Here is an 8,017-nt window from a genome sequence, read left to right as displayed (position 1 = left end):
GAATCAAAATCAGAAGATGACACACCATTGGAATTCAAGAGGGTTGTTAGAAAGAAAACAAAGGAAACTAAGGTTGAAGCTAAGAGGCAACTGGTTAGGAAGGTTACATTCAAAATATTGGCACAAAAGCAAGCACCAAAGGCAACACCTTCAACTGCATCTGGTACTACAAAGAGGAAGAAGAAGAGTGACATCAACTTAGTAATTGAATCTGGTAATGTAACTATCATACCACCTAGAACTTGTGCAGAATTAGTAGATGAAATCACTAAGGATGGCATGTTTAAAAATGTTCAATTGTATTGTGAACACTTAGAGGATGATGAACAAAGAGATGTAGAGGAAGCAATCTTATTATACTTGGATAGTCTTAATAGAAATTGAAAATCAAATACTGGCTGAGTTGTATAATATGTTAGATGCTAGGAGGTTGTTTGTAATGCAAGAAGATAAACATATTAAAATTCAAGAGCTATTATCTATTTGTGTTACTATTGCTCCAGATGAAATGGAAAAGACAATTGAGGTGGTAGATATAAACATTTTTAATAGCAAACATAGAATAACTAGTTTGATGTTAGGAAGAGTAAACGAAATAATAAAAGAGACTCAAAAAGCATGGGTTAAATTTCTTGAAGAGAATAGAGGATTCTTTACTTCACTGGAAACCAAGATAGACACTGTAGATACCCTGGTTGAAGGAAAAGGAAAGGGGATTATGGGTACTTCACCCTTAGTTTTGAAAATTATTAAGATAGTGAAAATTGAGCCCCCAGTAAATACAGATGTACAGACAAATATTGAGATACCGGTTGTTGGTTAAAATTTTTTCCTTTACTTTAATATTTATATATTTTAAAATGATGACTCATGCATACCCTTCATGAAAAAGAAAATGAACCAACAGTTGGGTGATCCGAGTTTCAGTTTACCCTCTACATAAGAGTGCAGCTCCTTGTAAGATATTCAATGAATTTTTATGCAAATAACTCAGAAAGAAACACACTTTTCACCAGAAAGTGAGAAAGGCTTTCACATTCATTTGTCAACATAAAAGAACACTACAAGATGATTATCAATAAATGTAATGCTCACAAACTTTACTCCTGCACATATCCATTCCATATAAAAACTTATTCCACCAAGTATACTCAATGTAGCATAAATGTTGATCGATACTCACTCATGCCTCATAGGACAAGTGGGATTAGAATCATTTAAATGTCATTGTAGCACTTTTTAAAAAAGATCAATGAATTCACAGACTTATAAAGAACTGGTAATGAAATAAAATATTTTGCACATAAGCATACATCCCAACAGAGATTTCTCTATCATTCAAACACACAAATTTGAAGATCGTATCAAAATATCATTCCATTCATATACCAGAAATGTCTACACTGAAATTCAAAGAAAATTAAGTCTATTTTTCCAAATCAAAGTTTTTTCAGACCTTTAAAAAGACTTCTAAAACAATATAAATAGCCGCCAGGCTATGATAGTCTGTTACAAATAAACCAGAGTCAAACGATTAACTCCACATGAGAGTTAAAGAAGTTTAGTTTTTTTTAACTGAAAAATAATAACTAAACTGAAAAAGTGGTATAAGCTGCGAGCAACAAAGACATGATCAGACTCCTGTAGACGACATGGCTTCAACCTGTTCGTCTTGCGATGTAGGGGTGCTTCAAATATTTTTCCATTCCAAATGGGCTGAGGAGAAGTTCAGAATAAGCTGGTAATGTGGGAGGCCAATATGTAGGATTTGCTACTTCCATACCTCTTTCTTTTTTCTTAACTACACGACCTTACTCTTATGCGTTTCAAGATGATCGAAGTAGACAACCAACATTGATTCAATTCTTGCAATTTTTGAGAAATCCTTAATTGTCAAGGACTTTGTTTCTTGAATTTGCTGCACTCGATATTTGAAAACTTGGATCATATCTAATGAGTCCTCAAGCATCTGCTTATCCTCTTTTAGAAGTTGAAGATCTATGCATTTCATGTCTTTCTGCATAGTATTAGTCAGTTATTTTAATTCTTTTAGAAGCTTGATGGATTCCTCATGTCCTTGCTCAATAATTGAGTTTCTCCACTTAATATTTTCTTCGCAGACGAAGAGTACATTATCATCAAGGCCGTGTACTGGCTTTTCAGCTAGGAAATTCATCACTCCATATCTATGAGCATCCCTCATCTGCTTCAATACAACCAGCCATTTACTCTTCTCTTTTTCCCAAGCAACTATTTTTGTTTCCAACTTCTTACCTACAAACTCTACATTTTCAAACACCTTGACTAGATCAGAAATATAGCTAGTACCCTGCTGGGAAATTGATTCAAGCCATTTACTGAAGACATCTGTAATCATTCAGATTCTTTGAACTTGATCAAGTAGCCTCTGGTTCATTGGCAATTTTGGATCAAATGACAAAGAAACTTGGGAAAGCGGTTGAGGATTTGGATTATATATAGCATTGATATATTGAGCCATTTGCATTATGATATGCTTCATCTCATTTTTGTCTTTTTCATCTTTCCAAGTTCTAGTAAGGATCCTTTTAGTTGAAGTCTCCAAATGTTTAGCATTAGTAGCTTGGGAAGTTACCCCTAGATCAATCTTTTCAATGATGAAATATTTCTCAGTGATATTCTCAACCTCCTTATTTGTTGGGGGTCTAGCTACTTCTACAATCCAATGTCCTATTTGTTCATCCACATCAGTCATTGTTTCTGTTTTAAGTCTTTTGGACTTTGATGTTCTTCCCAGACACTTGCTGACCATGTCCTCCATTGGGATTGAAATAGGAATTGCATTCCTCTTCTTAGTAAGCAAAACACTCATCCACTTAGGAGCAGTAGCTATTTCCCTTTGTGATGGTGATTGCTGGTTAATGGTGACAACGACCATGGTGTTCCCATAATCCTTAGGTTGCTGGATTTCCTTTCCTTTATTTGTAACATCTATGATGGGCTGGTACTGCATCTGAGTATCCATTGCTCTTTGATTTTATTCCTCAGAATCCACATCTACTACAAGTGAACTTGCAAGGGTTTTCTGACTACTTTTCCTACTACGTGATTTGGTAACACAGGCACAGGTGGAACCCAAAGAAGACTCTCCTAAATTTGCAATTTTGGATTTCTCCATCCTCTGTTTCTCATCACCTGCAATATCAACAACAATGTCAGAATAAGAAATAGATGTTTGAGAAGTTGCATGAGTTTGACCAACTCTTTTATCTTTAGGTGCAGATATAGGCCTTTGTCTAAAACAATGATCTTTCAACCATCTTTCTATTCGTTTGATCACATTGACGGTTCTAGCTTGAATGTTATCATCTCCTTTCCTATCTCAATCAATTTATGGGATAGGCTGCCCCTGTATCCTTTCATCAAACTCAGGATCAACAACTTCCTCGCCTTTGTCTTCTTGCACATCAGAAACATTCATGGATAAAACCATTGTCACAATTTGTTGAACTGTGAATCTCGACCACAACCTTCTTCTAACTTCAAATTCATCACCACAGTTCTCCTAATAATCCTCGAATTGAGGTTCATTCCTAAAACCATTATCGACATTTAAATTCTCTATAGCAAACCTTCGACTGCCAAATTTATATCTTGCAACATACAACTGCATATTAAACTTTTTGAGTGCAAGTTCATGGTTCAAGGCATTTGAAATCGATGCACAACTATAGTGTCCAAGTTCTACTGGAAAGACCACCCCGAACTTCCCTCCACTTTTCTTATCAATATAAGCGAGCTGTCGACTGACTTTGATTAAAACATGGCTATCCAAAACATACCTGGGTAACCTAAAAGGTTCACCCTGAAAGCCACCAACTCTAATATATTTGAACTGAGCAAATTAGATAAAGAAACTACCATAAATGCCAATAAATTCAATTGCTTCCATTGGCAACCTCCTATTTATGTTTTCCTAAAATTCATAAACTAATCTTCTTGTAAAAATGTCATTCCATCTCATGAAATTTTCTGCATATCTCTATTCCTGCAGGTGAGGGTGATATTCATATACCCTTATTCCATCAATTTAGGGTTCATGATGCAAGCCATTCCAATCCTGGGTACAAGAAAGCATATAAAACAAATATGAAGACATATAGAAACCACCCATTCCCACAAATCTATTCAGACTCATACAATCTCTCTACAACAACTTGTCCCCTATCCAGGTAGGCACTTCTGTTCAACATGACTTGGATGTAGAAATACATCCAGTCTTCCTAGTAAAAGGCATGGGCACTTCCTTTTAACCTATTCAATAGAACAACAATATCTTGTACCTCTGTTATGAAGTGCTCTCTGGTAAGTGGCCTTGGTAATCTAGAACCTCCCTTTTGAATTTTTAATAACCAATTCTAGGAAATCACACTTTTATAAGTTCTCTTTTTCTTAGAAAAGAAGGAATATGAAGTGCCAATTGTCTAGTCTTCATATGGCTCCTTATGAGGAATACCAATAGCTTCCATTACGGTCTCCTTGTCTATTTTTAATAGAACTTCACCATTAATATTCCTGATACACCCATGCTCCGCGTCATGCTAGTTCATACATTCCAAAACTAGCTCTGGGCATGGTGTAGCGATGGGAAATGCAGCGGCCTCAACCAAACCACTGTTCACAATTTTCTCCATCATAAAATTTTGAGCTGGGTTTTTATCTCTCTTAAGCAAATAAGAGAGATCCGCTTGTGCTAGTGAATTATCCCCCATCTTTGGAAGCGAGCCCCAGTTTCGGTAGAGTTGGCCTCATGATGGCCCCTCTCATATTTATCAGACAATTTTAGGAACGAAATGAACTCTTCTACACACCAAAGGGGACGAACAAAAACTAGCTTCCAAAACAAGTAAATACAACATAAGAGAGAGCAATTAAAACTAACCTGGTCTCAATAGCAAATTCTCAAAAATATTTTGAATGTAGATACAATACCTCCAACTTTCCTCGCTTTCACAGCTACTGAGAAGGTTCTAGAAACAATTGCTATCTTTTGCAACAAAATGGACAAAATCACACTCAAATATTAGCTAGTTGTACTAATTAAGTAAGCTCATGTGAGATGACACCTCATTTGATGTATAATCAACATGCATTTAATTTTGGGTCATTCCATCACACGACTCATGAATTATCATGATTGATTGCCATAATTTAGAAACTAACATTTTGAAATCCCTAGAATATTCTCTTTTCCCGCAGTCACATTCGCTTCATGATGTATGTGTCAATTGTACATGGAACTTTAGACTTTAAGATTTCAAACTTTGAACCTTGAACCAAGAACCAAAAGGTTCAAAGGTTCAAGTTCAATATTGAGAAATAACACAGAGCAAGACATAACATAGTCTACGCAACAAAACAAAGAACAATGAACGAGCAAAGACATAATTGACGCATGATCAACTTTGAACCTTGAACCAAAAAGGTTCAAAGGTTCAAGTTCAATACAAATTGCAACAAAATGCTCACTTTTACCATAAAACAAAGCCGTGAAGAAAATTCTTTAAAGCACGCTTTGAACTTTGAACTCTGAACTTAGAAAAGGTTCAATGACTCGAGTTCAAAGAGAAGAAATACATGACCGAAAGGAAAATAAACATCAAAAAGGAAACCTTTGAATTTGAATTTTTTAATGAAAGTAGGGAGGACTAACACCGGTTAATACAGAGAGTGAACACGTTAATATTGTACATGATACTAATATTGAGGATAGCAATCCTCTGGATACAAATGTACAGGTTGAGGTTGCAGTTCCTACAGAGGAACCAATAGTTACACAAATTGCACCAAGTGGCGAAGCCATCGATGCAAGTGAGGAAGTTATAAAGGATAAATCTTTAGAAGAGAAGGAAGGGGGATCCGGTAGGGAATCGGTAGTTGGTCCATCATTATTGTCAATTGACACCTCACAGGTCAAAAAGAAAAACATAACAAAGATGAGTCCTACTGAACTCATGCTGATGGTAGCACAAAAACTAATGAGGGAGGGATCCACATATAAAGGGATTATTGATCAATCAATCACTGTTCTACACAGACTAGTCCCAAAGTGCAAGATTGAAAATGAAGCAAGCCCATTCGGCAAGCTTAAATTAATTATTGAGCATATTTCAAAGGATTTTCAATCCTTACAACAAATTTCAAACTGGCAAGCACTAGAGAGGTTTACTCAGGCTAAGAGAGTTGCATTTGATCTAGTAATTGAATCTAAGAAGAAGAAGATTGATGAGAAGATGAAACTAATAGAAAATTCTTTGAAGCAATGTACAAATATATATATGTTGTAACGTTGATATACTTATAGCTAATATGGATAAGAAGATAAAAGAACTTTAGGAGAAAATTGCAAATATAGCTAATTCTTTTGATGGATTGATTTCATTGACTACATCAATTGATGGTCAAATTTTGATTTTGGAGAACCAAATTTATGATCTTGAGAAGGAAAGAGACAAAATAATAAGAAGAGCTAGAAGTTTGAGAGGCTTGGTGAGTCCCCGGTTGGATTCACTCAGTGTACATAAGAAAGAATGCATGGATATGGCGGGAAAGCCCACACTGATAGAGGTAAATGAGAAAGAGTCATTTGCACATATATTGAGTTGACTTGTATCTATTTCTGACACATTCAAAACAGGTTGGGATACTTATCTTGAGCTACAGGAGAAAGCTTATCCAAAATTTTTGAATTTGTTAAGCTCCGGTAAGACATTTTGGGATATTCATTGTACAGTTCTTTTTCTTTGACATTCTTTTTAGAATTTTTGATGGCATTGATGTCAAAGGGGGAGTGATATAGATGTAAAAAAGAATAAAATGAGTTGTATACATTAGAGGGAGTTATGGAGATATGGGAGTTATAGTTATGAAAATATGGAGTATTTTGCATTAATGGATATTCAGCTCAAGGGGAGTAGGGTAGGATGAAACCGACAGATGAAACCTTGACCATTTTTCACATGTGTGTTGCCATCAATGCCAAAGGGGGAGATTGTTGGAAATTGACACTCAATTGGTTGGTTTCACTATGTTGTCATTGATGGCAACATGGTATTGTGTTCCAGGTTCATGTTTTTATTCAGTTGTATACCAACAGACACTACATAGATACTACATTGGCACTGACACTGGCACTGACACCGACATTGGCACCGACAGGACAGGAGGATTTCTTTGGTTACAAGCAATGCAAGCTGACATGGTTTAGTAAAGTTTATTGGTATTGGAGGCTGACATATCTTGGTTCTAGCATTGACAATCGGTTTTAATATTTATGCATTTATGTTATTTGGCCGACATGTAATTTGATATTGTATATATCTTTGTAAGCCGACATAAGGCATGATAATTTATATAGGGTATATAGGTTAGTTTGATAGATCATTTTTATATAGACATGAATCGTGATGCGAATATGTAATTGGAAGGAGATGTGAAATATATCAGAGAGATTATGTATGTGAGGATATTCATGTAAGGGTCCAGTAAAGGGTTTAGGGTTCGAGACCATAACAGATAGAGCTTAAAATGGAACTATATTTAGGCATAGAAGATGTTATCTTAGCAGTTGAAAACTTCTCCAGATTGTTGTTTGGAATTTTATGTAGTCAATGAGGATCCTTTTATGATTGAGCAATGTGCTCTAGGCTATAAGCCTTCCTACAAGTGCAGGCCCCTCATATTTTGTAATATCTCTTCATATGGCCAGTGGATTGATATTGTGGGTCACAAATCCCACCATGGTTTTTACTCTTTGAGGTTTTCTACATATAAATCTATGTGTTATGGTTCTCATTTATGTGATTGGCTTATTGGTTGCATTACTTCTTTCAATTTTGTATGTACCAGTTTACCGGTTGGTGTATGCATGCTTTAATAAGGCTAAAATTAATCATTTTGGTATAACACTAATTCATCCCCCCCTCTCAATGTTATTGGATTCCAACATAAATTTATCCACCTCTATTCTCCCTGATGA

The sequence above is a fragment of the Cryptomeria japonica genome, chromosome 7 (genome assembly GCF_030272615.1).
Source record: "Cryptomeria japonica chromosome 7, Sugi_1.0, whole genome shotgun sequence".
Taxonomy (NCBI): Eukaryota; Viridiplantae; Streptophyta; class Pinopsida; order Cupressales; family Cupressaceae; genus Cryptomeria; species Cryptomeria japonica.
Note: the sequence above shows the minus strand (reverse complement) of the source record.